The sequence below is a fragment of the Myotis davidii genome, unplaced genomic scaffold (genome assembly GCF_000327345.1).
Source record: "Myotis davidii unplaced genomic scaffold, ASM32734v1 scaffold3352, whole genome shotgun sequence".
Taxonomy (NCBI): Eukaryota; Metazoa; Chordata; class Mammalia; order Chiroptera; family Vespertilionidae; genus Myotis; species Myotis davidii.
The window spans coordinates 52469-60257 of NW_006284012.1; positions in this window are offsets into that span (position 1 = coordinate 52469).

Sequence of the window (7789 nt, forward strand, 5' to 3'; positions counted from 1 at the left end):
GCTCGGTCTTGGTGGGTCATCAGGCAGCCTGCCCCCGTGCCTCAGTTTCCACGCGTCTCAGAGAGGACTCTCCCATCGGGACTGTGACTTGGAGCTAGGCAGGGAGCTGAGGGTTGGGACCGGAAAGTCATAGCCCTTCCCAGAGGCCCCTAATCAGCTTGGTCATCAGGCCCTGGCCAGACAGAGGGCCGTTTGGGAGGGCTGCCCGTACCTGGGCAGTGAGTGCTGTGCCCGGCTGATCTTGGTGGATTTCACAGGACCTCAGGATGGGGATGGGGACTCTGGGGAGGGGAGGGAGAGGTGGAAGAATCTGGACACAGGGCCTGAGCTGTCTCTGTGGGTTCAAGGTGGGCCTTGAGCTGGGACCCTTGTGCGGAACCCCAAGACCAGGCTCCTGGAGGACAGAGGAGCCAGTGTGCCCACGGGAACTGTGGGGACCTTCCAGGAAGGGGCAGCACTGACCACCACCTTTGTCCAGGTGAGGACGAAAGGCTCTGGTTTGCAGCCAGGATGTCTGGGGTGATGATTGGTCCTGCTGTGGTCTTCCCCCCCGCCACCCCCCTAAAAAATATTTTTTTATTGATTTCGAAGAGGAAAGGAGAGAGAGATAGAAACATCAACGATGAGAGAGAATAATGGATTGGCTGCCTTCTGCATGCTCCCCACTGGAGATCGAGTCCACAACCCCGGCATGTGCCCTGACAGGGAATTGAACCCTGGCCTCTTCGTTCATAGGTCGACCCTCAACCCTGAGCCACGCCGGCTAGGCCTGCTGTGGTCTCGATAGTACGTAAGAAGAATAGAGCCACGGTTCTTTAGTGATTACTCACCTAACTATAGAGAAGAAGTTTCCTTACAGACCAGGGACACTGGAGGGTGAAACAAGGCTGTAAAAAGATAAGATGCCTCGGTGGGTCCGTTACTCGGAAAAGAAATACATTTTGAGAACAGACCATGGACAGGACACGCTTTGATTTGGTGGCTGTGCCCAGACCCTGACCCCCTCCGGAGTTTGCTTCAGGAACGCTGACCATCCTCTGGTCCCAGGGACGGGCTAAGCTAACATCATAGAAGGTTGGCCTCCTTGTTATGGGACTTTGAGCTCCCGGAGAATGGACTGCAGACCCCCCCCCCTTCCCTGTGACACATGCAGCTGCACGTAGCTAGCTTCTCCCTTATGTGTATATAACCAGCCAACGGGCGAGGGCGTCAGAGCAGAATTTCCAGGGTGACTGACTGCTCTCCCACACTGCTGGCATTATTGGGATAAACACTCATATATGATTTGCCGGAAGTCGGTCCATCCTTGCTGCTTGACACAGTCGCTGCAGGAAAGACACATCTGCACAGCATATGTTTCAAGGGACCTGGCGTATATAGCATACTGTTCTTAATATGTTTGCTCCCCTTAGCCGGATGTAACAAGACAATAAATGGCAGAACTTCTCTGGAGATCCAGACCAGAACTTGGCTGGAGATCCTGGCTAGGCTGCTGATCAACTGAACGCTGTCTCCGTGTCATTCCTTCATCGCTGACTCGGTCCACACCTTTGGGAACCCCTGGACCCGCTGGGATTGGACCCCAGCAATGATTCAACCGTGTCTCTGCTGAATTTGGCTCAAGTAGTGACAGGCGGCCTCGGACCCACTGTGTCCGGTTTCAGCCTGACTGTACGCCCCTGAGATAGCCACTCGCTGCCTGGACTGTGGGGTCCATGTGGGGCGAGTGGAGGTGATAAGCCTGCACTTCAGGGTGTGCAACAAGGAGCAGTTGGGACCTGACCTCAGCTCCCCCTCCACCCTCCCTCACTCCTGGTTCTTTCCTGCCCCCTCCCCAGCTGGCGCGTGAGGACTGATTGCAAATGATGCTGGAATGTTGTATCATTGGACTATGGTGGTGGTTATGTCACTGTATGCATTGGTCCAACTCAAATTGTGGGCTTAAAATGGGCTCAATTTAATTATGTGCGCATGCAAGATAAAGCGAATTTAAAATTTTTCATCATGGAAGTCTTTTCTTTTTTGTTTTTAATCCTCACCCATTGAAATGCTTATTGATTTTAGAGAGAGGAGGAGGAAGAGAGAGACATCGATGTGAGAGAGAACATCAGTTGCCTTCTGTACATGCACAGACGGGGAATTGAACCCACAACCTTTTGGTACACAGGACAATGCTCCAACCAACTGAGCCACACTGGCCAGGGCGAGAAGTCTTTCCTTAAAGATATTTGTCTTGAAAGGTCTGAGCATCAACCCATTTCCCTGCCAGAAAAACAGTAATTCACTGTGGCCAAGCGTTGGAGCACACAGCTCTTTAGCTAAGGAGTATTAACGAAGCCTGCGGTTATTATTCCCAGCTGAGCGATCCCAGGCCCACGAGCAAAATCTCCCTAAACCTCACAGCAAGTTGCATCTATACACGGTTGCTCCTTGGGAGTGTGGCCGATGGCTGTCTGCAAACATAGGGCCTGAGGGGTGCGACACCTTCAGATGGTGGGTGTCCCTTCCTCCCTCCTCAGTTCTGGACCTTGACTCCTGGGCTGGCCTTCTGCAACCTTGGCTGCACCCAGGAGAAATCCTCCAGGGGCCTAAGCCATCCCCATGTTCCCTCTGGATCGTTCCCTGGTCTCTCCCAGCCCCACCCCCACGCCCACCAGCCCTTCTCATCTCCCCTTCCTTCCGGCCCTTGCCCAGCTCATAATAGCAGTTTGCTCCCAAGGAGGGTGTGGCTAAGATCCCGGGAGACAACTCATGTGCCCCAAGGCTCCATTCAGTGCCTATCCTGCACCCCAGTCAAGAAGGGTGACCTACCTGCTGTAAAAAGGATGAGCTTGACAGGAACCCAACCAGGTAAGGGTAGCCAACTGCGAAGTTGGAATCAAGGTACAGTTAACCACATACTGTGTATAAGCAATGGCTAAGCCTCCCTTCGGGGAGATGGGCCTGTGAATGTGAATCCTGTCTCCTTTGCTTGTTGCAAATAAATCAAACTACCTAACTTCAACCACGCCTCCTTTGTGAGGAGAACACCCCATGATGAGCCCCTGTGGTTTGCATTAATGGGGGACGAATGGGCGCTGGGGTGGAGGTGGGGGGCCTTTCCTGAGGCCACACAGATGGCAGGGGAAGCAGGGGGTTCTCAGGATCCATACAGTCCCTCCCTTCAGAGCCTGCGTTCAGCCTCTGCCCCCTGGTGGCCAGTGCACTCCCACAGCCAACCTCCCACAGCCAGCCAACCTCCCTCAGTTCCTCCCCCTGGCCGGCCAGCCTCGATCAATCAATCGATCGATCAATCGGCCCCGATCATCAGCCAGGCCGAGGGACCCCACCCGTGCACGAATTTGTGCACTGGGCCTCTAGTTAAACCATAATCATGAAAATGCACCACGTGTAAAAGCGGGGACAAATGCCATGGCACTTCTGGAAGGGACCATATTAGGAACAAGACTCCTACCCAACCTGAAGTCAGAGACAGAATCTGGTGCTACGAAGTTCAAAAACTGGGGTCACGTAAAATCCCGGGAACTGACTGACGGCGGCAACCACGCCCATTAGGATGTGAGCTCTCACTTCCTTCACAGTGGCTCCCTGTGAGAACTGCAGCCAGGGGTGGCATCCAGCCACTCAAGCCCTGAGCCTGTCTCCAGGAACCCGCGTCCTCACTTTTTCTCTACCTGAATAAAACTGGCTTTCGCTCTCACTCAGACTGCATCCTGAATTCTTTCCTGCGCAAGTCAAGAGCCTGGTGGTCGGGGACCAGGCCAGGCCAGGGCCAGCCCCCAGCCCTGAACCAGTTCGACGACATTCTTCCATGGCAAGCCAGCCAGGAAGCCTTCGCTTTTTTCTGTGTTGGCCCCTTTTCCTGTCACTTTTGTTGGTGGGAGTAAGTCTCCTGCCTGAGAGAGTAAGTCCCTCAGAGCAGCTAGCCACTGCCACAGCCCGGTAGGTCTGCCCTCAGGCCGTGGGGTAAGGGCATCCACATGACCGTCCGGGTGGCTCCCAGGTGACAGGTTCCACGGGAGCTGGGACTGAGCCCCTAGCCACCAAATGGACCCACCGTTCGCTTCCGCTTTCTACAGCACACCTTCTGTTTTGGCTTCTCTCTCTTCTTTGGGGACTGGATATTCTTGACCTTGTTCAGCGCTTGGCCTCCTGTTGGAACAACTCTTGGGGATGTTGCGTATGTAATTCCTTGAGTTGTCGCAGAGGCTTTCTTTGTTTCCACCCCTCATTCACAGCCTTTGAAACTTTCATTCTCATCTTCCACATCTTGCCTCTTGTCACTGTGTGTGTGTGTTTTCCTGACCCTCAGAGGGCCCCGGCATCTCGGTCTTATCTGGTCACCAACTGATCGGTCTCTCGCAGCCCCAGTGTTCTACGAGGCTGAAATAATTGAAGAAAATAACTGGCACTTTTATTTATTTTTATACCTCACCAGAAGATATTTTTCCATTGACTTTTACAGAGAGAGGAAGAGAGAAGGAAAGGCAGAGAGAAATTTCGATGCGAGAGAAACACGATTGGTTGCCTCCAGCACACGCCCTGACCAGGGCCCGGGCTGGGGAGGAGCCTGCAACCGAGGTACGTGCCCTTGACCAGAATAGAACCTGGGATCCTTCGGTCCTCTGGCTGACGCTCTATCCACTCAGCCAAACCGGGCAATAATTGGCCCTTTTAAAAAGCATGAGCAACCCTAGCTGGTTTGCCTCAGTGGATAGCGCATCGGCCTGCAGGCTGAAGGGGCCTGGGTTCAATTCCTGCAAGAGCACATGCCTGAGTTGCAGGCTTAGTCCCCAGTCGGGGGTAGAGGGTGCAGGAGGCAGCTGATCAATGATTTTCTCTCATCATTGATGTTTCTATTCCTCTCTCCTCTCTCTTCCTCTGAAATCAATAAAAATATATTTAAAAAACAAACAAACAAACAAAAAACCATGAGCAGTCCAGCCAGCGTGGCTCAGTGGTTGAGTGTCCACCTAGAAACCAGGAGGCTATTGTTCGATTCCCAGTCAGGCACATGCCCAGGTTGTGGGCTCCATCCCCAGTGCAGGAACCAGCTGATCACTGATTCTCTTTCATTGTTCTCTCTCTCTCTCTCTCTCTCTCTTCTTTCCTCTCTAAAATAAATAGAAATATATTTTTTAAAAAGAAAAAGGCAATTGTTTTTAAAAAGTAAAATAAAAAGCAGGAGCAGCTAAAGTTGCCCCTCCTGAGATCTTCCTTCCCTCTTCTTCAGCCGCCCTAAAAGTTGTCAAGGGCAAATGAAAAATCTGTGTCTTCTCTACTTATTAGGGATTGATTCTCTTTATGTCTTAATATGTGATGTCTGTGTTCGTATATTGTGTCTGATGTGTTTTCTGCCTCTGGATTGCAATTACTAGGTTGTAATATTTTATTAGATTAAATGAATTAAATGCTTTTATAAATTAAGAAATAGAAACGAGCCCTAACTGGTTTGGCTCAATAGATAGAGCATCAGCCTGGGGACTCAAGGGTCCCAGGTTCTATTCCGGTCAAAGGCATGTACCTTGGTTGCGGGCACATCCCCAGTAGGGAGTGTGCAGGAGGCAGCTGGTCGATGTTTCCCTCTCATTGATGTTTCTAACTCTCTGTAAAAAATCAATAAAATATATTTTAAAAAAAGAAAGAAAGAAAGAAATAGAAACGATCCCAAATGTCGGGTCAGGGTCATATGATCTGGGAAAATATTTTATATTAAAGCTGGCTTAAATCTGATTCTTTTAGAGTTATTAACATGAAATATATGTTTGCTTTTCCTGGGTTTATAAAACTAAGTTCATGTTATTTATCTCTGTTACAAAATTTGTCAAGAAAATGTCTTGGGTAATAATTGACTTTGAAATATCATAGAATTGCTAAGAACTAATAAATAGTTATAACTAAAGTAAAGAGTTTTTTATAAAGCTGTTCAGTAATAATTACATACTACTAAGCACAGTTTTCCAAAGTCTTCAGTAACTTGAAACTTTAGAGTTTTACTAAGTTAAGTTAAATGACAAAAATTACTGACTATCTGGACATTTTGAGATAACATGGAATACTAAAACATTGATTGATCTATGTTTACCTACTGTGGGCTTCTTATTACACAGAAACCAAAAAATGGATTTGGATGTTAATGAATGTATTATAATTTGTTTGAAGTATGTCTCTTGAAAATGTGAATGTATTTGCCAATAAAAGAACCTGTTTCTTTCTATAAGTTATGAAATGTATTCATAAAGTTGCCAATCTAAAGAATACTTACTATTTAGTTGTCACTAGAGATTAAGGTTTCTAAGAGTTAAGAATTCACATTAAATTGGAAAGAAAATGTACGGTTTTGGAAATAAAAGCTACCTTTTAAGGAAATAGGAAGAAAATGGCTTGTTCTAAAGTTGGTTATTTCTGAATGAGCTAAGAAAAGGCAAACTAAACGGGACTAGGAAAGTTGTAGAAGGTTTGTGAAGAGAAATCTTGAAGGGAAATTGTATATATGATTAAGCTAAATAATATTGGAATAAATTTAATTAAGTAAATGACTCCTATATAATAAAAGCCTAATATGGTAAGTGTCGGGTCGCCTGTTCAACCAATCAAAGCATAATATGCTAATGATATGCTAAGGCAGCTCAAATGCTTGCTATGGCGTGCACTGACCACCAGGGGGCAGATGCTCCAACCAGTAGGTTAGCTTGCTGCTGGAGTCCACCCATCAGGACTAAGCAAGAGGAGCCGGACATGCCCTGGAGCCCTCCCCCAGTCCCTCCCCGGCCCTGATCATGCACCAGTGGGATCCCTCGGCCTGGCCTGCTCCCTCTCACAATCTGGGACCTCTTGGGGGATGTCAGTGAGCTGGTTTCTAGAATGTGAAACTTTATTATTTAAAGTCTCCAAGGTGGGATTGAAGGGACCAAAATTCTGCCACCCTGAAGCTGCTTTTTGGGGATACTGATTGGGACTGTTTATTAAGAAATAAAAGACTCAGAGGGAACCTTTGACCCTTTCCCCTTCCTGCCTTAAGAAAGCCAGAGAAACCTACTTCAGGAAGGAGATCTTAGGATCCCCTTAGATCTAGGGAAACAGGAGAGCTCTAAACAGCTAAAAATTCTTCCATAAAACCCCATGAGAAGATGTTAGGACTCCTAAGGGCCCTAACACTGCAGGGAGGCAGCAGCAGTACCCGCCAGGGGCCATCAGAGGGGGTCTGTGCTGTCATTGATGAAACCTGTTGCACCTACAGTAACATCACTGGAGAGGCTGACGAGGATAAAAACGATTTATGATCAGGCAACATGGCTACACCCCTTCGCCCAGGGAAACCCTCCGCCAACTTAACCTGAGACGTCGTAAGGTTGGTCCTTTCCTCTACCAGCTGGTCCTTGCCTCGCCTCAGATCTTTAGTTGCCACCATTCTCATTTTGGGCCATGCCTTTTTAACCCTCCTGTCAGATCTGTCACGTCTAGGATACAATTCCGATATTAACGAGTTATGACCATAACATTAGAAAATGACTACCCACCACGGACTGCTTTTAATTAAAAAGCTTTCATTTCAGCCCTCGCTGGACGCTCAGTGGTTAGCATATCGGCCCATGGACCAAGGAGTCACGGGTTTGATTCCTGGGTTGCAGGATCCCTGCCCCGACTGGGGGCTCATGTGGGAGGCACCCGATTGGATGTGTCTCTCTCATATCGATGTTTCTCTCCCCCACCCCCCACCCCTTGCCTTCCCTTCCACTCTCTCTAAGAAAAAATGATGGAAAAAATATCCTCAGGTGAGAATTAACCA